This window comes from Excalfactoria chinensis, chromosome 1 (genome assembly GCF_039878825.1).
Source record: "Excalfactoria chinensis isolate bCotChi1 chromosome 1, bCotChi1.hap2, whole genome shotgun sequence".
Taxonomy (NCBI): Eukaryota; Metazoa; Chordata; class Aves; order Galliformes; family Phasianidae; genus Excalfactoria; species Excalfactoria chinensis.
Window position 1 is genome coordinate 3927316 of NC_092825.1, and position 26047 is coordinate 3953362.

A 26047-nucleotide genomic window follows, 5' to 3' on the forward strand; every position below is an offset into this window, starting at 1 on the left:
TGAGGGTGATTCACCCTATATATCTCATATCTGAATTGTTCTGTGGTTATCGTTATCTTCCCACAAGAGCAACTACCCATCTAAATTAGGTGATCCTGTTAGTGCCTTAGGTGGGATAAACTGCTGCTGCTGGGACTGAATATGCAGAATACCTCAAAGTATCAGTATTCAGAACAGAAAAGATGAAAACAAAACCCAGAAAGAGTAGCTGCTGTACCTCTCACTCCTCATGCACTGAGCCAGGCAAAAGCACCTGAAGTAAGTGAATGTATTTCCCATTCCCAATCTCTCTCTCTCTCTCTTTTTTTTTTTTATTTTTTTTTTTTAAAGCATCATCATGTACTCAACTGACACAAAAAATATCACATGGCCCAGTCAGTCTGTCAAAGAATGGCAAATAATCCAACTGAGCAGCTAATAATGACTAGGTTAAAATATACTAACATAAACTGTTGGGCTAAATTAATTAGAATAACATATCCATTCTCAGAAATCACATAGGTTCAGATGATTCAAAGTATCATCAAGATTTTAGATGGCCTATACTGCCAACACTATCTCTTAGCCACCAGTGACCACACAAAGGACTGAGATACCTAGAACTGCATCTAGCCCTTTGCAGTGAGCTGGATCACTGAATGTCTGCCTGGATCTGAGAAGGGTGTGGGTGGCCTTTGTTACAAATCTAGACTGAAACCTAATCATACATAACATGCCTTCAGGTAGGCACTTTTCTTGCTCAGCAAATAATAAATGCTTGTAAAACTATACCAATACAAAAAACATGATCAATAGCACAATAAACTATTCTTTATAGGAGCACTCCCATCTAAGACTTTCCTTCTGTTAGCGACTGGAGAAATACAAATAATCCGAGTTTTTATGACTTGTTCCTACTTCCATTTCACAACATGCTTTTCCTTGCTGACTGTTGCAAGAAAGTTGTTTTGAAGCCCCGATGACCCCTGCGCCTTAAACTCCACGCTAATCTTGGTGTACTCCATTGCATTTCAGTTTGCTGCATACCTTAAGGTGAGACTGGCATGTTTTGCATTGCGGAGAGGAATTTGGGGTTCAGAACTATATTCTGCTAGTGGAAGCATCAGTAATTCAGGCACATCTTACTTTTTGACATGGAGGAAAAAAAAATGTTGGGATGAGGTCACTTGATTCTTGCCTTCAATTGTACATTCCTTTGGAAAGAAAGAGAAATGAAGGAGCTAGTGGTTGGGAGAAAGCATCCATTTCTCTCATATTATTTATGACTAAATGGCAGCATTGAAGGGGGCAATTCTAGATTTTTGGACAGCTGCCTGGCCTTTGTTGCTGCTCAACAGCAAAGTCAGAGAGCAAACCTCCACTACCTAGATTTGTGGAGTCAAGATGCCCTTATGCAGTGCAGCACAGCAAGCTGTTCAGTGCTTCTGCAGATCCCATCAAGACATGGTCTTCCTTGAGTCATTGCTGAAAAAGACCTCAGAGCATTTCTTTTTTTTTGTGTGACTTTGCAATGGTAGACCTGAATCAATTTATACCCATCATGTCTCTAATACAGATGTATACTCCTGAGGCTCAGTGCTCCCCTTGAGTCTGTGTTTCAACATGGTCTTATGATCAGACTTCGGCCATGAATCACATCTAGGTTTAACATAAGCTCAGACTCCAGGTATTTGTTATGAAAGAGATTTGACTTCTGATTCAGACACATTTATATACAAACGGACTTTGCAGAGTGACTCAGCTGTACTTGCCATGGCACTTACTGCAGCTTTTTTTCTTTACCTAAGACTATAGCACTGTGAAGTCCTGGTGGGGGATTTCCAAATATTGAATCAATCAGAGTTCCTGTGCATCTTTGTTTTGCTGGGTAAGGAATAACAGGAATAAAAACTTACGACAGGGAATGGACACCTTGGCATCCTTAGATGTCAATCAGAACACCAATTATCCAAAGATTTACAGCATCCTTAAAGAGGTTTTCCACTGACTTTGTAAAGGAAGGAAGGAAGAGAGAGAGGGAGGGGAAAAGATATAAATAAAGAAAGAAAAGGAGCAGAAAAAGAAAGAAAACAGAACAGCAAGCAATTCTTCTCAGATAAGTAGTTGTAGTTCATTGAACCTTGTCTTCCTTTTGCCTCCCTGATCTTAGGTAAACATCTGAGTGAAGTCCAAACCAAACACACACACCAAAATAGCATGGGGTGTAACTGATACAATCTCAAGTACTAGTAGAAAAATCTTCTTAAAAGGGGGAGGAGAGAAAACTCTTTCTAGAAGAACCACTGCTTGGGTGAAGACTATCATTCTTTTGACTGTACAGTGAGAATTTAGTACATCCCAAAGCAAACATAAGAAAATGTCTTTTTCTATAGATGTGGCAGCTTCTGAGATGATGGAGGAGCTCTAAACATTCAGTGCTCTTTTACAAACATTCTATGAGATTGCCCTGAAGTCCCTCATGCTTGTTTTGACCTTGCATGTTGAAGTCAGTAACCTTTCCTATGCAGTAGCAACTTTTCTAACTTTTTGTGAATGATGTGTTGTGAGGAGGAGGTGAGGATGAACAGTAATGTAAAAACAGAGAGGAGAAATTCATGTCACCATAGATAGAAACTTTGGCCCATTTGCAGAACCAAGATCATTGTGAAATGCTATGCACACAGCTGAGTTGAAGGCTTGGGCTCTCACCTTCTTGGTTAGGTGACGGAGGAGACAGGTAGGATCAGAGGAGCATTTGGATATTAAGCAGACCAAGATAGCCTAACTCATTTGAATGCCTTAAGCTAGCAATGAGGAGGCTCAAAGCTCATAATTTCATGACAAACTCAACTGCTTTGAGAAGCATCACACCTAATCCAAACTGAAGATGTCCTCATATGCCTAATGTGTCTAGACATACTAGATTTTAATATCCTACAACTTGCAGGAATCTAGAGGTGATGGAGACACCAATGTGGTCAAAGCATGTACTGTATTTTCACCAGTGTAAATCAGAAAAACACCGCCCATGGTTGGAGCTGCATAGATTTACACCAGGTATGTGGCTTCTTGCCAGTGTTGGCTGTTAGAGAAGATATAAAAGGCTTTTAGATGAGGAGGAGGTTATGGAAGGGAGTGGTGGCTTATTGTGAAGATAGGGTTAAGTCTGCCTCTGGGACAAGTCCATGTAGCTGTTTAGGAGACAGCAAAACCCATGCCCAATGCCTCTGACACACCTGATCATTTTTTCTTTTCTGGGGATTAAAAAGGATCTTGAACTTCTTTTGCAGTTCTACACATGGGCTGCCCCTCATGCTTTCATGCTGTGCTGTGCACGGTTCTCATCGTTGCTATGCGTGGGGTACAAAACGTTCCTCTCTGGAGGAACTGTGATGTTCTGGGAGTGTTGCTGCTGGCTGTTAAAAGGCTTCTGCATTTGCCCCAGAGGAGAGGAGGGGTATGGATGCACATCAGATTTCCACATTGTGTGAAAGAAGCCTTATAATTATCTTATACTTTACAGTTGGGAGCCTTAGGCAAAGGGTAGGCTCCTATGCTTTCTCCTGACCCACTGTATGAAGTTTCATGTGATGCAGGGTGGGGATGCGGCTGCCTCTAGACGTCTTGGTCGTGTAATGATAGTCATTACGTATCCAATGGAGCTGAGCCAGCCAGCCTGGGCACAGGTCAAGGTTGGACAACATGGCTGCAGGACACATTGAAGGCCGCACCGTGGAGCTGCTGGGCATCATGGTGTTGTTGGAAGGCTCCAGAAGGTGGATCATGTCCTAGAACGTGCAGCATTCTGACATCTCTTCTGCATGATGTCTGCATGCAATGTTGGTAAATGCTAAACCATCTGCCTGTCACTGCTCATCCCAAGGAAGAGAGCTGCTCGCACCACTGCTTCCTTACACATCCTCTGATGAGGTCCCATCCACCTTTTGTTCCTTTGTTTCTAGAGACAAGCCAGCTCTGCACCTTAGCTGGTGTACCACACAGAAACATTTTCTCCACACTTGGAAAGCAGCTATTAGCATAGAATCATAGAATCATAAAATCATAGGGGTTGCAAGAAGTCTCTGGAGATCACCAAGTCCAGTCCTCAAGGTCTCTCAGGATAAGCCAAGATGGGTTAAAATAGGAAACACAGCACCTCTGTATGAGCAGATCGTGCTTATCTATTGTTGCTGTGGTATAGTATGAGAGGATTTGCTCTTATGAGGAGGGACAGATGCACTGTAATCCCCCCTTAGCCTGGTCCAGAGCACCATGTGTGGTCTGGGTGCTGAGGTGTTGTTGCAGATGAACCAGCTTCCACCCAGCCAAAATTAATTCCAGGATTAATTCTTGAGCTGGCTGCAGCGGGATGTTCATCCCATTGAAATGCCATGATTTTTGAACCAGTGGTGTAGTCGATCCCCTTGTGTCCAGCTTTCTAATTTGAATGACTACTTTTATTTTTGTGAGCCTGTGTTTCCCACCACCGAGTCAGTTCTGATAGCAAAAGCACGATGCTGATCATTGAACATACCAAAGTGAAACCTTGCGATGTTTTTGTTTTCTTGAAGCCCACCAACTTGCTCAAATGGACCTTGGGCCATGGGCTGGGGCAGATTCCAAGAGATGACAAAATCAAAGTTTTACAAAAGAATTCCTTGTCTGCGGCACACCCCACCACCCCACCCAGGCGAGAGTAACAGAACAGGAGAGCTATTATGGGAACTCATATCACTGAAAGATCAAGCTTCAGTTTAATCACCTCTTGTTAATTCCCTTCTTATATTGGATTTTAATACATTTTTAATCTGTTTTTCATTCTTCATGCATTATCACCTGGGTGATCTTAGTGAGCAGGAACCAACCTGATGCTGGGACTGACTGAAAGGCAGCAGGGGTGGTGTAAAAGCAGAAGGCAAAATTCCCAGGAAGTTAAGGAAGAGGGACAAAAGATGAGGGCTTGGTCTGCTAGCAGAGCTTTAAACTGGGACTGCAGCAAGATGGTCCTGTTGTGTGACCTTGAGTCACTCCAACCTATGTATGTGCCTCCAGCCTCTCAGTTGCCTGTTCAAATACAGTATCCGTGAGTTTAGGATTTTTAACTGAGTGTATACAGAACCAAGCACACCAAACCTTCTTCCGAATTAGATCTTCATGTGTAAAAAAAAGAAAAATCTTGTAAACTTCAACTAATGAAAGAGAGAACCTGTCAAATTCCCCTTTGGAGGGACTTCTCCCATCCCCCTCCATCCTCCTTTTCCTTCAGTTCAAAAAGACCCTTATCAACGTTTCAATCTTTCCATGTAAATACACTGACAAGTGTCAGGCCCTGGCAAACCTATAATTAAGGCTGAACACAATTTGCTAATAAAAGCTAAGAAACTGTATTGAGTTTACTTACGTTATCCCTACTGGGCACTTTCCATCAGAATCTTTTATCTGCCTCTGCAAATGCCACTTTGACATTATTTTTACTGAATCAATCAAATGCAGACGCTACAACACATTCTCCTTGCAGAGAAGATGCTCCAGTTTCAGCAATGAGAATTTGTTGTTGTTGTCATTGCAGCTCCTCTGACTCACAAAGCACAGCGAGCTTTTGGAAGGAGAGAAAGAATGAGGAAAATAGAGTGGGGGGAGAGAAAGACAGAGAATTGGAGAGAGAGAGAAAACGTGAGCCAGAGATTGTGGCAGGCTTTACAAATTGGCACAGTCTTATCAACTGCATTTCATGGTTTTCTGGAACTCTTTCAAAGGGAACTTGCCTTTGTGTGCACTGGCTTAAGCTTTACTAATATTTAAAGCTATATTTAAAAGTTTATGAAAATTACTTCTGAGTTCCTCTGTCTCTTAAAAATCACCAAGGCCAATGTTTGCTTCTCGCTGTTATCCCTCTCACCCCCTCCCCCCAAAGTTTCTGTGGTTTTCCCGTCCTCTTCGTCCTTCCTCAGCAATCTATCTGCCTTTCCCTCCCCCTCTGCTTCTTTCCCTTCTTCCAGCTTTGTTTCTGGGGTGGCTGTGAGAAGGATTTTGATAGGTGGGTCTATTTGTAATGGGTGAGGTCCACCTTTCAGCAGTGCCACTCTCCACTCCATCAGTAAGTATATAAGTAAATATGTCTCTCATGTGCTCTTTCTCTTAGATCTCTGCTTTGTCAGAGGGTCATCTGGCTTTTTCCTTTGCTTCTTCCTCACAGCAATTACAGGCCAGTCACTGTGGCATCTGAAACCTTTTACAACCCTCTGTAACATCCTAAAGCAGATTTTGAAATAGCTCAAGTGGCAGTGCCAGCTTAGTGCCAGCACTGTTTTTAATCAGATTAAAGGGGAGAAATCAGAGTCACAGGGTCATAGAATAGTTTGACTTGGAAGAGACCCTTAAAGATCATCTGGTCCCCTGCAATGAACAGGGACCCCTACAGCTAGATCAGGTTGATCAGAGCTCCATCTAGCCTGACCTTGAATGTCTCCAAGGTCAGGGCATCCATTCCTTCTCTAGGCAACCTGTGCCAGTGCCTCACTACCCCTATTGTAAAAAAAACTTCTTTGTTATATTCAATCTAAATCTCCCCTCTATTAGTATGAATACAGTTCTATCTCTTGAATCATTTTTGTGGCCCTGTCATCCAAGTTTTCCACAGATTGGTAAAGGAATGAGGAAAACTCCAGCTTCTGTAACCAACGTTATCTGCGTATCAGTAGGCACTTGGGTGCATGATTTACATGAGCGCCATGGTTGTTTGGAGGAGGAAAGTCTGAAGAGACAAAGTGTCTTGGCATGGAGACATACTTTTTTTCTGGGCATAGATGAAAAGAAATGAGGAAGGGAGGGTGATCCAGTACAGGCCATCAGCACCCCACACTTGAGTTTATCTATTCTAAAGGATAGTGGTGACACTTGGGGTAGAGTCTGTCTGACTCCTTCTAGTAGAATCATAGAACCATTAAGACTGGGAAAGACCACTAAGATCATCTAATCCAACCACATCTGCCCTTTTCTTGAACTCCTGCAAGGGATGGTTACTCCACCACCTCCCTGGCCAGCCTGTGCCAATGCCTTGCTACTCCTTCTGAGAAGAAAATTTTCCTTAATATCCAACAGATTATGGCTGTCTGTGAGCTACTTGCACTTATTTTATTTTATTTTTATTTTTTTAATCATCATGCTGATGCATATCTACAGAAGAATAGCATTCTAAAAATATCCACTTCTGTGCTGTTGATGGAACTGGAGGTGGTTCTCTTGGCTATGCGAATAGCTACTTTTCATAGGTCTAAACAAAAGAAAGATTAATCCTTTCTAGTAGTAGCTGTTGACATATATATATATTTTTAAATTTATACCTTGGGTATATCCAGTGGCAATGTCCTGCTTTCCTACTTTAGACCTAGCTGATGAAGCCATGGCTGATTCTCTCCCTTCACAATGTCTACTCTGCACCTGGGGTTATTTGGTGGAGCTATGCTGGCTTCAGAAAAGATGATCTTCTTTGACTTTGTTGACTTCAAAAGAACTAGGCAAATGTGCCCTATCTGAGGAAGTGACCCCTTCCTTTGCCTTATTGTATGGCATTAAAAGAGCAGCTTTGGTGTAGGAGAGTATCAGGCAACACTCCCATCTCTCAAAGCTTAAAAGTGCATAGAAATGAACCACAAACAAAAGCTATAAATGTCTTCTGTATCCCTTAGTGCATCAGTTATAAGCAAATCCTTTATATAAATGAACCTAGATCCTTTAGATTCCCTTTGAAGAAATCTTGTCCTCTGGCAGCTGGAACTGCAGTGATGGGAGTGACAGAGGTAGTGGCTGGGAGACATGGCTGTCTGCTAGAGATAGGATCAACGTTCCTGCGAGGGACAACTGCAAATTTGGTGTTACAGTGAGATTATAAATCCCCTTAGATTTTAGTGGTGGTTTTGGAGAGAGAAGGAAAATAGAGCTAGAAAATTATGCTCTCTATATATATATAGAGAGAGAGATGTACATAAAATATTTATAATATCTGTGTACTGATGGTAACATCATGTTATGTTGGAGAATATATATTATGCTTTAATGCATTAATCAGCACAGGACCAATGAAGTGCATGTGACCACCACTATTTTACAAGCCAGGGGAAGGTTAAGTGATTTGCCTGAGGCCAGAGAATAAATCAGTGTCACCGATGGGATGAGAAAGGGAGAGGCTCCAGTTCAGGTGTGACTCTAGATAGAACAGGCAATACCAGAATGAAACAAGGCCTAAGCAAAGGGCAGTGGTGAAGCTTGTCACTTTGGTGTCCATCACTTTGCTAAGAGGTGTTGCTGGAGGGAAGCTCCTCTGCCCCCTCTTCTATTTTCTCATCAGATGAAATTGATGCCAAAGGTCTCTTCGTTTTCTAACCCCAAGACTCATCTTTGTCTCCTTTTCATGCTTCTTGTGTCTTGGAAAATGCTTTTACTTTCTAGAGGTCAGATAGTTCAGTGCAAGGAAGTCCATACCTCATGCTCAGTTTTCCTGCAACAGTGAGATCCTGTCATAGCAGCTCACACATTATAGAAAACAACAGTGCCTATTAAAAAAAGAAGTGATCATGCACACCAAATAATTAGTGTCATTAATTATTAGTACTGTGGCATAACCTGCAGGGCCCAATTAAGATCCGAACCTTATCACGCTAGGTTGGGGAAGCATATTAATACACAGCTTTGGCTTTGAAGATTTTGCATTTTTAATGGACAGAATTAAGAAGGGGAAAAAGGAACTTATTTATGTTATTTTGCAGGTGAAGCACTGGGACCTGGAGGTATTGAGTTGCTCAGAGTCATATGGGTTATAGCAAAGATGAGAGCTGAACCTGTGGTCCTATATGCTGATCAAGGAAAGCTCGGAAATGGAGTTTTATAAATATGGTGAGGCTTCAATTTAACATAAAAACTAATAAACTGAAAAAAAAAAAAAAAAGAGCTTGGAAATGAAGGAGGAGGGAGAAGGATGTGTACGACTGTGCCTCTCACAGTCAGGCTGTTCAATGACTAATAACAACTGGCCGTCACTGGAATGCTCCAGGGGATGTCTTATTTCATCCCAAGCCACTTAAAGAGCTAGTTAATCTTAGAAAACCCTGAGCCTATAATCTAATGCCCAAATAACAACATTTGGCATTAAGTCACTGTGAGGGGAACACACATGTATATGCGTGTATATTTACAAATATATACATATATAGTGTTTTACTTGTTTAACCTACATCTGTATGTATATTTAATAACTCATGCACACACACACCCTGCCCTGTCTTAAAATAATATGACTGAGTTAGGAGTGGGGGCCTGGAAAAACAGCTGATTTAGAAGGTGTCATTAACATTTTAAACAAAAAGTAAATGTTTCATTTAGATGAATATTTTGAAAAGCTGTGCTCAAGTAGAAAGAGTCAAAGAAAAGCACTTAAACATTGGCAGAATGTCCTATTTTTATCATATACAGAATAAAATACTGTTTTTTTTTTTTTTTTTTTTTTTTTATCTCATGCTTCCCCCTTCCCCCCCCCCCCAAAAAAAAAAGAAAAAAAGAAAAAAAGAAAAGAAATAACTTTTCTACATAAACTTTAGAAAAGAATAGAGGTTGACATCAAATTTAAAGTATTTGGAAGTTGGCTAATTTTCACTTTTAGTCTGCGGGAGGAAAATAGTTACAAAAGAGGTGCACAAAAAAGGAAAATTGGATTCCCCTAGATAAGAAATATATTTCCCTTTGCCCCCACGATTCAGCTCCCTGGGATAAATGCATTCTGACAGATATAATACATTTTCCATCCTTGTTATTCAAAGCACAGAAGGACCTGGCAGCAGAGGAGAGCAAAGTAAGGATGTGGATGTCTTGATACAGCCTATGGGAGGAGAGTTTCACGTTTCAAGACCTTGCAGGTATGCTGGTTTGCATCAGTTTGGTAGAAGTAATTGGTTACTGCATGTTCCCCACTATGGAGGGACTCTGAAGAAGCTGAAACTCTTCACTGAACACCACGCTGTTGTCCTGAGAAAGGACACTGGAAAATGGCAATAGGTTGAGGAACCCCAATTGGCTACCACTTTTCAACATAACCATTCAATCTTCCCGTGGGGGAAAATGTGGCCAACAGAACCCTCTCACAGAAGTGTTTCAGAGAGAAAGACATAAACATTTTCAGTGCCTGCAGGTGCAGCAGTGTTGGGCATTCAGGGAATGCCCATTTGGAAATGAATCTTTCTGTCTGAGGGCAAAACTGGGATAATACACAAAAAAGTTGTCCTAAGGGTGATGCATTGCATGGGGAAGAAGGAACAAAATCCAAAACTGCTGACTACTGAGAGCTCTGTCCAGCCTCTACACGACTTACTTTAGGCCTTATGAGAAAAGAAATGAGGGAGTGCATATTTGCATTTCTTTTACGGAGTGAATATGTGCAGAACAGCAGCTTTAATCCTGGAACTTCCAAAGTGTTGAATGCTTGACATGGAGATCTGAGTTACAGTTGTTTGATGTATTTATTACTTTTTTTTAATATTTTTTATTTTTTTTGCATATCCTTACACAAACACAGGGACAGGCAGCATATATTTATGTAGTGGAATTGTGAAGTTTTGCTAAATTACTGTGAAAGTAACACTTTTCAAATCCCGTTCACTCTTTCTGAGCCCACAAAGTGAACATCCTGCTTTGCACTTCTGCTGCTGCAGTTGCAGGTTTCTCTCCATTTCTCTCTTCCTGCAGCTTTGGCGGCTCTTTCCTGTTTTCATATACTTCCATCTTTCTCTTGAACTGCCATTTAAATGACCTTTCCCATTCACCCTTAAAATTCCATCCAACCGAAAAGGAGTCCTGCCTCCAGGCCTGTGACTGTGGCCTCTGTATCCTTGGACAATGGGATGAGGAAGGAAAAAAAAGGGACATTCCTGCAGGTCCTGGTGTGTGGATAACAAACAGGGCACAAGAGGCGAGCATGTAAATCAGAAATCATTCCATTACCTTGTTAAGCATTTTGGAGTGACACCACATACATTAGGAGCTGGTGGCCACAATGGAGGGATCCCGGCCATTTGATATTCATGAGATGGAAGAAGGTTTAAGAAGAGAAAAAGGAAGGGGGAGAGAGGGATGTGGGCTTTCTAATGTAAACACCATTATCATTTGAAAATCAATTAGCTCCTTGCACTGAGGGAATGAGGAGACTTAAGGCCCTTTCTGAACTGCTATTGTGAGCCTGGGTTATTTACTTTAATTAAGAGGAGACAGAGTGGATTATTGTCTCAAACCAAAGAGTTGGGAAGAGTCAGAAAATTACACTCTACCTCACTGCACAACAAAGCCGGGGTAAGAGACAGGCTCCAAACCCAGCAAAGTCAGAAAGAAATTAGCCTTTAATCTGGATTTGTCCTACATAGGGCACAATCAAACAGAAGGGAGGTTTGTAGCCTTCTTGCTAAACATGCGGCTCAATACTGCAGTTGCTGTCACTGCCAGTGCTTCTGTTGAACTTTAACATTTGGACTGGAAGGGGCTTTTGCTCCTGGAAGGGTTAGAGTTTAAGAACAAACTCTATTTTGGCCTAAAATCTGACAGAGAGAAGTGTCAGGTGTCAGGCTGCATTTCCTTCTGCCTGCTCCAACCCACCGATGGAGAAATATTTTGCTTTAGAAACAAATATATTAAATTGTTGATGCAAAGATGTTTCCTGGATGAAGACGCTTATATTTTTTTGGCTCTTATTTAATTCAGACAGCTTGGATTAAAAGAAAAGGAGAAAAAAAAAAGGCAGAGAAGGAGGAAAAAAAAGAAAAGGAATTTGGCAAGTGACTAATCCACAATATTGTCTAATTTGGCATATGGAGAAACACCCCCCCGAGGTATCTAATACTGAGATGTTTCAGCACTGCTTTGCATTGCCCACTCTTACTCTGCATACTCTAAATATGTATTAAGTCAGTCGAGCATGGCAGCTGCTGAAGGAGTTGCCACAGCTTACTGGGTAAATAATGATCGCTTTATAAATCACCTAAATGCGTATCTACCCCAAAGACCATGGCAGTGGCTTATGGGAATGCTGATTTGCATTTTTAAAATTTCCTTGGATATATTTGCAATTGCTGAGCCTCCTGCTGATTGCTGCATGCTCTAGTTTTAAGTTCAGGGCCCAGGTCTTTCAGTTATGAATGGATGAATCTGGAGTGCCATCACTGAAATGAGCAACACAAAGTCAAACTGAGGAAGCAGTCCACTTGACAAGATTCCACAAGGAATACCCTGCGAACACAATTTGGCTCTGACATCTCTTGCTGGTTTTGCATTTGGAATAACTTTATAAATAAATCCTTAAGAGCTGAGAAGAGCCATTTTTAGGATAAGCTGATCTCCAGGTGTGAGACTGAGGGAAGGTAGAGCCAGACCACAACTAAAAGATCCCAGTCAGGCCCTGCACCCCTCTGGAAAATATCTTCCTTACATCAGTCTTTGGAGTCCAGATATGCCCTTTTGTTGGCCCATGGAAGGAAAAAAACCTGTTTTTTCCTATCTTGACACACATTCAAGCTCACTGACTCTTAGCCCTACATAGAACTGAGACCATCCCCTGTGTTTTATCATGAGAGACATCTTGGCCTGCAGTGAACTCCAAAACACATGACTCCAGAAGCAAATGGATGAGAAGGCTTTTCAGAGGGCCCTTGGGAATGAAGCACTCATTACTTCAGGCAGCAAGAATAAAATACATTTTCATATATGGCTCATCAGAATTCTCCCAGGCATTCAGGGTTCTTTTGTTTGCCTTTCTCTTGCAGTTGGTTTCCTCCTTTCTCATTTGCCCCTGTGATTGTACCAGATCCTTTTTCTGTGATAGTCATTCGCTCTCTTCTTCAGGGCAGGTGTGTCCGCCTACATGCTATATTGTCTTATAGAAATACCTACCCTGCCTCTGGAGCTCAGAAAAGCACGTGTTTCCTAGTTAAGTTAATGCTTTTTGCATTTTGGCCTTTCTCTTGAGTTTTTACCCTTTCCAAGCTGGGTTGTTGTCTTAGTTTCATTGGGAGAGAAGTGTTTTCTTCAGAGTGTCTGGTACAATGCTATGTTTTGGTTCTAGGGGAAAAGCAATGTTAGTAGCAGACCAATGTTTATAGTTGCTGCTAAGCAGCATTGTACAGAGCCAAGGCCACTCACTGTGAAGGGCCCAAGGAGCTGAGATGGAACAGAATTAGGACAGCTGACTTAAACTGGCCAAAGGGATATTCCATTCCATATGACATCATGTAGAAGGAGTTTTGAAGGGGGTGGGAATTCATCTCATCTCTTCTGCTGCTTGGAGGGCTAGCTGGGCATTTGTTGGGGAGTTGTCCTTGTGCATCATTTGTTATATACATTCATGTGTGTATATATATATATATATATACCTGTGGAGATGTAATCACAGAATGTTGGGTAGAAGTTCAGTTGTTGCTCTCTTTTCTTCTGGTAGGGTGTAGCTTTTAATACAAAGACACAGTGGGTTCAGATAGTGCATGAATTCCATTCATAGCTCCATACATGTTGGATTAAAGTGAGTTCTTTGTATATATATGATCTGGTTATCATCATATTATTTTGTGATTTTGATTATACTTAACTGTATTAGAAATGGTGAACTGTTGTCTGATTCCCCTGGAATAAACCTAGTCCTCAACTGGAATGTGAGTTCAGTAGACCCACAGGGCTGCGCTTCTGGCTGCAGATAGCTTGTGTGTGTGTATAGATGACTGCATGCCAATGTACCACCTATATTTGCATTCCTACAGCTGTTCATTATTTGTATCTATTATACAGCAGAGAGAGCACAAATGTATGCAATTGAGACACAATAATGAAGAAATATGAAAAGACCAATCCATCAGTTCAAGTGTGTTTGGGTTTAAGCAAAGGGGACACACTGATAAATTCACTGATTTATTCTCACTAACTCTCGCTGTATTCTGAGGCCAGGCCTGGGCCACTGAAGCTGCTGCAGCTGACAATGATTTATATCAGCTGCAAGATCTGCCCTGGAGGTTTTAAGTGTATGTCAAGGACCTTCAGCACTTTATGAATCTTTCTGGATGGAGTTTTCCAAATCAAAATCTGAAGGAAAGGCAAATCCATTAAGAAAAAGCACACATGCTCAACAGTTTTGTGTTTACAGTTTCCTATCTTGTTTGTTGAGATCCTGTTCAGTTTTGACCAGCCAGCTGTTCAGAGTCATGGCCTACAGCCTTGAATAATAACCCTGGTCTCATTCCAGAAAAAACAAAAAGTCTCTAAACACTCGTTGAGTTAAATTGAGTCCAGTGGGGACAAGTCAGGAGATGTCTGTTGATTGCTTGCACTTACTCCTACAGTTAAGGTGCAGAGATGTCTTGATGTCTTTTACCTTTGTGGAGCAACATCTTCCTTCTTACTTTGGTGTTGTTACATAGAGGAGTATTAGACAGCCGAACTGAATAGACAAAATGACTCGACCATAACCTTTTCGGGTTGTGTTGCCATCTCTTTGTTATGGGTTATAACATACAGATATGCAAAATATGGCACCCTTAGGGATGCAACCCAGGCTGAAAGTAAAAGAGGTGGGGGTGGAAACACCAGTGACAAGGTAGAGGGTACCCAGGGGCTGGGATTGCATTCCTGGCTGTGCTGGTGGCCTGGGGTAATTTTCTTCACTTCTGTTTTCCATCTATCTTTTGTGAAGATAATTATAATCTCACTATAGCAGAGGGTAGGGGCTTTTTGAGGACCCATAAAGACAGCTGACCCTATTTGCTGGGATAAGTAGGTAAATGTAATGGGAATGAGCCTGAGGGAAGGTAGGAACTAAAAGAGGTGGGGGAGAGGGGCTGGTTCCCAGATTACAGATTTAAAAGGTTTCCAGCTCAGGAAGGTGAAGGAGGGTCAGACAGGAGCTACTTGGCTGAGGGATCCATCTACTTAATTTGTAGGAGGACAGGACAGTTTTCTTTTAGGTGGAGTTGTCCCAGACCCTAATTTTTATGAGAAAATAAAGCTAATTTGGGGGCTTAAGCTATTCTGGCCAATGTGGGGGAATAGGGGGGTGAATGCCAGAGGGAGAGCATCATCAGCCTGCAGCATGTTATCTAGGTGCAACACCCTGTACCGTGTGTACTACAAAGAGCCTGTAGGAAAAATGGGGAGAGACTCTATGAGGGCAGTGATAGGACAGGGGGGGCAGTGACTATAAAATAAAAGCAGGTAGATATAGATTAGGTATTAGGAAGAAATTCTTCAGTATGAGGGTGATAAGGCACTGGAACAGGCTGCCCAGGGAGGCTGACAATGCTTCATCCACAGGTGTTCAAAGACAGGTTGGATGGAGCTTTGGGCAACCTGGTCTACTGGGAAGTGTTTGTGCCCATGGCAAGGAATTAGATCCAGATAATATTTATGATGAAATTAAAACAGCAAAAATCTTTGACTTCTCTCTGGGCAAAGGCAGATCTTACCAGTATACAATTATCTATAAGTTTAATTCTAACCTATTAGCTCCATTAGCAGGGAACCTTTAAGAAAATTTTAATTGTCCCCAACTATTCAATTATTTTATGTTCCTTCATGTCCTGTACTCCTTTTTCCAATGGGGAAGCAGTATATCTGGAGAACAGACCTTGCCTAAATTGTCTACATTGCCAATGAAGAAGTGACCTCCAGGATGTCCCAGAATCAGAAAGCTCCTGCCACTGTTCATAGCCCTGGTTTGCTATCCAAAAGCAATATCTCTTCATTAGCTGTAAATGAGCCTCCTCTCCTCATGCACCTGTTTTATTCTCCCACCTCTTTCAGAGCACCTGAGAAGAGAGGATTACAGATCCTGTGGCCCAGATTTACTCCTGCCAGAGACCAGCTGAAGAAAACATTGTCAAATGCAAACAGGGATGAACTTGCCCTGTCTCAAGTGTTCACAGGAGGATGTTGCAAGGATGGTCTTAGCTCAGCACTCAGCCTGTGAGTGACAAGGGAAAATGTTGGGGGTTACAGGAGCAATTGGGTGGTGATGTTGATAGGGACGTGGCAAGTTGCCTTTTGCTCAAATTCTTGTTGGTCCAGTTCCAGAGACAATTCTTACTCAATTTCTATCTCAGAAAAGCTCATCTGTGAACTAAGGATCTTGTATGCACATGTTGGTCTTGTTATTGCCTTGCCAGTGGATTAGACTCTTTCTGTCATTGGCCCCACTGGAAGCCATTCCTTGGTGGGGTTGGTGGGATGAACTTCCATGAGCATTCTCTTACTTGCAGCTCTCAATCCTAACCAAAAAGCTTCTAGTGGAAAAAGTTAAATGTTACTGGTTGTGCTCCAGCTGAGGTGGGCTGGGGGCTGTTCACACTGGCAACAGAGATGGCAAACTGGTGAGAGATGAATGAATAACATCCAATCCCAGAGCTGTGTGAAGCTGCTTCGGGCAAGGGGTTGGCTGGAGGAAGGCATATGTTTAACTGTGATATTAAAGCTGAATGGAAGTGAAGGATCTGACTGTTGATTCCACAGATGCATTGAAGAAAATGAATTCTCTATAAGTTTTCCTGAGAGATCTTTTGTTTGCCAGTAGGAAGGCTGCAGGACAACCCAGTTATAGGCTGGCCTATCTGCAGATACTCTGTGTTTCTGCAGTGATGGCTTTCCCAAAGCCAATGCCTGTTTCCAGCCCAGCTCCCCAGTAGCTTCATGACAGAGCTTCTTGCCTCCAAGGATGTTGGCTTGGCAGGTTGCCTTGGTACTGGCTGGATCATGGGATCACTGGATAAGTCAATTTGGAAAGGTCTTCAGGAGGTGTCAGTCCAGCCTCCTGCTTCATGCATGGCCAGCCATGAGCTCATGTGGGGTTTCTCAGGGCTGTACCTGGGTTGTTGGATATTTGCATGTATTGTACAGGGACTGCTGCTCTCCTGAACTGTTCTTTGACTTGTGTTCTCTGGTTCCTTGATTGGCCAAAACCAGAGCTGGCTGGTTGTCAAATGCAGTGTCTTCCAGATTGCTCAGGTTGAAGAAGCAGTGCTACCAAACTAATCTGCCCCCCCTTTTCACGTTCATTCTCCCCAGCATGGTCTGTTTTATGTTTTTCTCCCTCCTCTTTTCCCTTCTATCAGCACTTTCTGTTTTGTTTCTTACTGCCTTTGTGTATAGCTGAAATAAAATCACATCAAAATTTAATCACAGTAAGTTGTTTTCTGTTGGATGAAATATTCAGGGCACATGTGGCTTAGGGCCTTATACTTTTATGATGTAGGGAAGATGGTGGTGTGGGTTCAGGGTCAGATATCACAGAACAAGACCCAGTTTAACCACTGAATTCTAAAATATGGGGGAAAGTCACTTAAGCTGTGGAATTCCTTGTAGGATTTTATGGATATTAATCATTTCCTTTGATTCAGAGTATGGTAGGATAGACTCATGGGAGAAAAAAACATTGAGGTCCTTCACATGAAAGTAATCACTTTTGTCTTATGAAATTCACAAATTGAAAATTCCCTGGGGGAAAAAGACAAGGTTTCTATTTTATTATACTTTACTCAGAATAATGGGTTGTCACTGACAGGGCTTTGGGCTGGAGGAACAGTGTTTTGTTCTCTTATTCTTTATCTATATTTTCCTGGTGGGATGAGTCATCATAAACCTTGTAACACTGTTTGTCCAGCTGCCCATGCATGGTGTGGTTGTCTCCCGAATGCAGACTTTACCTTCTTTCCTATGGAAATGACTGTATTGGGGGCACATCCCTGATAAGGTGCATGGCTGAAAGGTGGGTATGTATTGACATAGCATCCTAGAATTACTCCCTTGTCCATATTTTCTTTATATTTGTACACAGCTATCAAGAGCAATGCTTTGTCACTAACATTTTCTATCTAGTTATACCATGGGCTGTGTGCTTAAGGCTGATCCCTTGAGATACACTTTGCACACACTCCTAAATGGGTCTTTCAGGAGCCTCTGATGCTCCAAAATAGTGGTAATCAGGGTTGTTTGTTTTAAAAAAAGGAAGCCTACAAACCAAAAAGCAACATGATGAGCTGCTCTATTTCCTTTAGCAGTGTAGCAATACTTTTTCTTGCCACCGTGGATCTTGACAGTGTTTTATATTCTGTTGACCAGTCACTGACTTTGGAGTAGGAAATATCCACGTGTGGTTGTGCTGTAAGTCTGAGGAGTTTACGCAGAATGGGTTCACACAGAAGCCTCTTTCATGCCACACCACAGATTTCTACCCAGCCCCTTTTTTTCTTTTACTTACTTCTTGTGCATTTCCTCCTCCCCCTCTTTTTTCCCTTTAGGGAAACCTTTAAATAAAACCTTTCCCAGACTGTCATTTGCCTCTACAGTGCTGCTGGAGAGCAGCAATAGCATTGCTCTAACAGCGAGTAGGTCACCCTTTGCCCCTCACCAGTGCATCTGGTCTCCACACACACTGATCCATGGAAAGAAGAAACAAAAAACTGAAGCACATGCTACGCCAGGGAGGCTGGCTCAAGATCCACAGGATTAGCTCTGTTAGCAGTGCTATATGTGGCCTTGACATGCAATCAGCAAAGCAAAATATTCATTATTGCCCGACTGTCAGCTGAAGACAATTTCAATTATTCTGGCATTTCAGTGGATGAAGAAGCCCTTTAGGCTGGCTCATGAGATTAGGCTTAAAGACTCTGTAAATTAAGAAAGTTGCAATCAGTATGTTATCTGGAAGTCAGCTGTGGAATATACTACAACAGGGAGGGGAAGGAAGAAAGAAAAAAGACAAATTGCTATATTCAGGTTGTGGTTTTGATATATCAATTTACATTTTTAACATGTGCATTTGTGAAATAATTGTTTTGCATTTCTTAAATTACCTTTAACAACATCAGTGTGAAGTTTCTAACTCCTATAGCTTGAAAGGTCAGTTCTTCTTTTGCCTTGCACCTTATTTTAAGGACTAGTTTTAGTTAGAGGAGGGAAAATATGAGAATTGCCAGAAGAACAAATCTTGCTGAAAGTTATTCAAATATTATATATGTCTGTTGATCATGAAACTCCATTAGGAGATGCATTTGTAATGTCCTCTAGGTTAATTTTTATAATATCAGATTATTCTTGCTAGATATGCACGGATGTGGTAATTACTACCATATATGTCCTTTACAGCTCCTGTCTGATGTATTAAGTATGCAGATCACTTGCATCATCATATGTTGCACTTCTAAAGCTTTTATCTCTGAGATTCCCAAACTGTTTCAGCATCTTTACAATTAACAGTGCAGAACCTGTTTAGTTCCTGCAGTTATGTGACTTCTAGGCAGAAGTGCTGAGATAGAAGGGCTGAAAAATAGGCAATATTGAGGCTCTTCCTTTGGTAAAGAAAAAAACATGGTTTAGTAGTAAATCATGCTCATTCTTGTGGGGTGAGTTTTTGTGTTATACCCTTGGGTAACTCTATATTGAGAGGACATATTTGCCTCAAGGAGCTGATGAATTGCAGCCTAGAGAAGTTGGTGAAAAATCATGGTTGAGTTATGGCAATAAAGTCTTCCTGAGAGGTGGTGGGTGGGAAAATCTTGCTGAAGGCAGTGACAGTGTCCTCATATTTGCTATCACCCCAGCTAGCTGACTGAGGAGGTGAATAAAACATGGAGCTCCCTGCTGCCACGCTATGTAGGGAGAATATCTTTACAGCATAGTTAGATGGATCATATATCTCTGTGTGTAGACACAGCCTTCAGTATAGATCTTATATCTTGCCATAAACATGTAGAGCAGCTCATGAAGTGTTGGCAGGACTTGGCTTGAATTGCTAGAGATGATGACAACAGCAATAACCATGATAACAGCTGCAACAACAGCCATAGACCTGATGCAGTGACCTATAAGCATTTCCACTATCCATCATCCTTAGCAACTTCCTCTTATCAAACTAATTTTGATCTCATTGACTTTAATGCAGACCTATTTTCAAATGATGGCAATGTAACTTTGATCTTTCTGTTATGTACTACCAAGAAGATTGTCATCTGCAGGGTATTTTCTTTCAGGTTGTGACCTGTTCCTGGATCAATAAAATGGTATCAGTAACTTATTGGAATTTGGAATACAAAGGTCTGAATTTCTAAGCACAACTACTAATAGTCAAAATCTCTGGAAGGATTGGAATAGATGTCTCTAATTTGATTTCTGAGATTTGAGTGCCCCCTTTCTGAAATCCATGTTCTGATAAAAAAAATGTGAGATAGGAACTTGCAGGCAGGCACCCCGAAACACCCCAAATCTCTGACTAATTTAAAGAATTATGATCAGGGATAATGTAAAGCACATCAAATATAAATTCAGCACATTGGCACATTGTATATTGCACACCTTTTTTTTCCCCTCAAGTGAATATTTTTTTGACCTATATTTGAAAACCAAGTAGTTTTGGAAGTTGAGACTCAGTGGTTTTCACACATGAATCTTTTTAAATATTCAACATTCCTGCTGTTATTATTTTTGTTTTCTTCATTATTTTTTCCTTCCCCCCCCCCCCCCCCCCCCCCCCAAGTTTGGCTAATAAAGCTGTAAACAGATCCTTAAAAAAATAACAACCTCACTCCCAGTTTACCTCACAGTTACGCATCTCTCTGCTTTGGAGAATATTCAGCTAAAATTAGATGACAGCTCCATACCCTCAGAACCATTGTTGTGTTTTTCCTCCATTTCTGATCTACATAATTCAGAACAAGGAAATGTTAGCAGGTAAAACTGCAGGGTAAAACCTTTTGCTGCTGGAAATATTTGCATTTATTAGGCTAACAACTGTAAAGCAGATATGCACATCTTTAGACTTCCTCATTCTTGCCTTATTAAAAAAGGATCTTTGAAATTCAAAAGCTTCCATGTAAATGTTGTGGAGATCTTTTCCTTCCCCTGATGCAGGCGGTTGCACTTGTGTAGCTTCAAAAACAGCAGAACCTGGTACCAAACACCTCAGTACATCACTGCTGGTTAAAATCCAGACCTGGTGTGTACATTTGGAGAGAGCTGTAGGAAATTTAGCTCTCCACTCTTCCTGAGATTCAGAGGGTTTGGACTTGTCCATGGACTTGCTTGTCTTGGTGCATTTGCACAGGGTAGGTGAGCGGGTCACGTGCTTGGTTACATTTTTATGTCTTTTTCCAGCTTTATGATGTTGAGTGCTGTACAAGCACCGTTTGATCTGCTGACCCTCTTCACTTGATGCAGGTTTATTGTTAAGGGATGGACCATTTCATCCAACCCAGAATGCATGAGAAAAAAACAGCTAACATGGCTGCTCCTGAGATCTGGTGGGCATCTCTTGCTTTGGCGGGTAGGACATGTAAAGGATGCAACATTCCAAATCTGGATCTTACATCCGCCATTACTCCAAGAAGAGTGCCCATTAGAAACATATGGATACAGACTATCAGATCCGCAACAGTGACCTTGTGGGTATTTTCCCAGATGAAAAGCTCAGAGACATGAGCAAGTCAGGGATTTAAAAATAGTTACCCCGTGTTAGCTGCTGAAACCAGGGCAAATGTCAGCAGTGCAAAGGACAGACAATATTTCACACCTCTGGTCTGTAATTTTCCATATTGCATACATCTGTGTCATTCAAGATCATCCCTAAATCACAACTGCAGCGCTTTATCAGTAACACTAACTAATAAAGTATCCCTTGCGGCCTTTCCAAGAAGGTATCAATCGATAACAGGGAATTAAACAAAACAAAACACAAAAGAAACATTCCCCTCCTATTTACAGAACAAAAATGACTCACAAGGGACAGTTTCTTGTCTTTTCACAATACGAGGGTAATGCCCTTCATGGCAAACACTGGAGTCTGAGCCCAGACTTTTATAGACTTTGTGTTGATATATTTTCTCATGGGAAAGACTGGACTAGTCCAGACAAGCATCTGCAATTTTTAAGTGGACCAAGGCAAGGCTGAGGAATTTAGAATTACATCCAAGCAGAGTTTTAGTGTTGCATGGGATAACAGAAAGTGAGAGTTTTCAAGACTTACAAAAAAATTATTCTTATGTTGAAGATGAAGGGAACTCATTCCAAAAATTGATAATAGACAGCTAACTTTTCTAATCCAACTTAAGGCCTAGTTTTCCTTACTTTGTTCTTTCACTTGGTTTCACTGAAGCAGTTAAATTGCAGGAGCTTACTTCAGTATGGCTAATGCTCTAAATCAATGTTTGAATTTTGTACTAATTGAGGCCAATCCACTGACATTTTTTTTCTATAATGTGAAGACTAGTGCCCGGAGTAACTTACTGAAGTTTAACATAAAAGCAAGATAAAACAATTAAAGTGGAGGAATATTTGATTAAGTGGCTCAGTGATTTATAGTGGAGTAAATTGAAATAGAAGGGACAGAGATTTTTTTTTTAATGACAACCATATTTTATGTTCATTATCAGTCTCTCCGGGCTCTTTGTGCATTTGTAATTAAAAATACAAGTTTATGGATAGTAATTTTGGGATTTATTACTCTGGTCTTCGTTTTGAGGACTGTTTTTTTTTTTTTTTTTTTTTTTTTTTTTTTTTTTTTTTTTTTTTTTTTTTTTTCCACTGGTAAAATATTAAGGTCCCATTGAAAAGTTGAATGGAATAAACGTAGTGCTAACCAACCAGTGTCTGTTTGACAAAGAATTATGGAATCATAGAATCACAGAATTGAGTTGAGGACCCTTAAAGGTCACTTAGTCCAAATCTCCTGCAATGAAAAGGGACACCTCCAGCTAGATCAAGTTGCTGAGACCCCCATCCAGCCTAACCTTGAGTATCTTCAGGGAGGGGACATCCACCACCTCTCTGGGCAACCTGTTACTGTGTCTCACCCTTAACATCATTACATCATTCAAACAGCAGTTTCATGGGCTGAAAAAACAACAAGAATTACCTTTTGGTGACAGGGATTAAATCTCTCCTGGGGGGACTTTGGCACTGAACTGGAGCTCACATGGAAGGATGTCTCATGCACTGGAAGCATTGCTGCATGCTGTGGGCTGGGAAGTTAGGGGTTCTGTCCATAGGTTCAGACTTAAGTTTCAGGTTAGATATTAGGAAAAATTTCTTCTCAGAAAGAGTGGCGAGGCATTACAGCGGGCTACCCAGGAAAGTGGTTGAGTCAATATCCCTGATGGTATTCAAGAAAAGGGTAGATGTGACACTGAGGGATATGGTCAGTGGGGATGGGTTGCTGGTTGGACTAAATGGTCGTAGGGCTCTTCCCAATATTAATGACTCTATGATTGTATGATTCACAGAGCATCAACAGAGAAAGGAGCACTCCCTACATTGCAAAGTTCCATGCTTTTGGTTTGCTCAGCAGACTGCATGTATGATTCACCTATCAGGGATGAGCTGAAGAATGGGATTCCCCCTCTATCCATTCCTTGCTTCCTCTAAGCTTAACCACTAGTTGCACAGGGTTCAGGGGCCTCCCCTCAATATCTATATCTTAATATAGAAATAAATTAACCCTTCCATAATACCAGAGAAGCAAGAATGCTTTCAATCCCTCCCAGTATTTGCAACAGAAAAGAAAGAAAGCAAATCTCAAGTGTAAGAAAATTTTCAGGTATCATCAGCTGAAATATAAATATTAAGAGATTTGCTCAAGGACACGGAGAAAACCAGTAGCAGAGCAGACTACAAAGGTGAACAGTGAAGAATAAGCAGCATCCTGAAAGAGCAAACCACAGGTGCACGCATCCTACTGACATGCCCCTTGCGCTCATGATATGTCTGCCTAAGGCTTCCTTGCAGCCTTTTCATGTGGCTGAAAAAACCTGGAACAGAGGGAGAAAATAACACTTCTAGTCTCTTGTAAATGTTTAACCATTTGAAAAAGGGAGCGGTATCTTTATCAGCCTCCACGTGCACTGATACATATGCACATTCTCACTCCCAGACATGCACACACACTCCTAAAAGAAAACATGTGCAGAGGTCCAGGACGGTGTCTTGCAGCTGATTACCCTGGCAAGGCAAAAGTAGGCCTGGAGAAAAAAGAAATATAGGTAATAGGCTTCCTGATTGATGACTGTAAGCCTATGAAAGGGCTTTGTCTGTGGGAGGTTGTTTAAAGAGCTATTGCGCTTTCCAGGAAAAGAGGTGGTAAAAGCAGAAACCCAAGGCAAAGTTACATGGCCCTAACAGAGCAGCCACTGAAATCAACTCATTTTTTTTCTTTTTTTCTTTCTTTTTTTTTTTTTTTTTTTTCTCTCTTCTCAGCGTTCGTTCTGCTGCCAAGCATCCTCACCATGGAGTTGGGAGGCTCCAGAGCCATCTGTTCGGCCTTTCAGAGACCTGCTTTTCAATAGTGGGGCTCTGTTCTGTGACATTTCTTCCCAGAGTTACCTTTTTCCAGGGACATCTGCTTGAAGGTCAGCTCAAACAAAAGTCTTGCCTCTCAAAAGAGAGGTTCACTTGTGCCAGGAGTGGGGCTGTACAGGGAGGCAGAAGGGCAGAGACAAGACATTTCTCACTTGCATCCTGCGCTTTGGTTTGTGCCTTATGTGTTCCCTCCCATTTCCTCAGGGCATCCTTCAGAACTATGACAACCAGAGGAACTTGAATATACCTCCTACTTTCAGCATTACTCACTCCAGGGGTCTAGAAATCACAAGCTAAGCTCTTCAAAATTACAAGACTGGGTTAAAAGCCATGAAACTGCTGTAAAATTACATTCAGGGGTCTTTCTCTTTGCATCTTGTCTTCAGAAGTTTAAGTTCACTTCCATCTGATTTCAGGATTTCTTTGCAGAAAAGGAAGTTTAAAACATGCTTCATTATTTAGGAAAAGAGATACATTCAAATGGAAAGGAGACATGAAGCTTTATGGGAAACACTGTTACAGCAAGGTGCATTGTGGTGGCTGGCAACCCAGTTTTTGCTCAGCGTGAAGAATCATAGAATCATAAAATCATAGAATCATAGGTTGGAAAAGACCTTGAGGATCATCAAGTCCAACTGCAGCCTAACCAGTACCCTATCTCTAAAAACCCTCTGCTAAATCGTATCCCTGAGCACCACATCCAAACGGCTCTTAAACACATCCAGGGATGGAGATTCAACCATCTCCCTGGGGAGCCCATTCCAGTATCTAACTACCCTTTCTGTAAAGAAGTTCTTCCTAATATCCAACTTAAACTTGCCCTGGTGCAACTTGAGGCCATTTCCCCTCATCCTGTCACTTGTCACTAGTGAGAAGAGACCTGCCCCGTTCTCACTGTAAGAACCTTTCAGGTACTAATCATCACTGAATGTGATGAGTTTAACATTCAACCTTGGAAGTTGTTGAGGATATCCTGCAAATGCCAACTGGAGAAGCTTAGCATCCCACAGAATGAGAACTGAAGATACCTGAAAAGCTGGTGTGTCACCCCATTGGATTATCATATTCTCAGAGTCAGCAGGACCAGGGAGAGGATAGCCCCTCTGTACCATGGAGGTGATGGAGTCAATATTCCTGGGGGTGTTCAAGAAAGGGGTAGATACAGCACTGAAGGACGTGGTTAGTGGCTATGGTGGGAATGGGTTGATGGTTGAACTAGATGATCTTAGTGGTCTTTTTCAATGTTAATCATTCTATGACTATGATTCACAGAGAGATGAATATCTTCAGAGGGTGCTTCCAGCCTTTTATACACCAGCACTGACAGACAATGGATTTCTCTCTACACGTTTTACTTCTTCAATCATTCACAGAGAAAACCTGAAAACTATTTACTTCTAGACTCACTTTTATGTGGTTAAAATTAAGGGTGACAGCTTGTGTTCTCTCCAGTCTGAGCCCCTGGAGTCAACATAAACATAAAGCTTTGTCTGGTCACAGTGACCATCTTGTTCTTATGACTCTGTGCCTATATTGACCTTTCCTTCAAATGCCACAGTTTCTCATGCCAGAGCTACCCTGGGACTGGGGAAAGGCTGCCACTATCTGTAGGCTATTGACAGTCTCTGGGTGCAAAGAGTACAGGAAGGCAATAATAATGGGGACTTGGTCAGATCTTGAAAGGAATCAGGGCTGTATTTATTATTATCACTGAAAA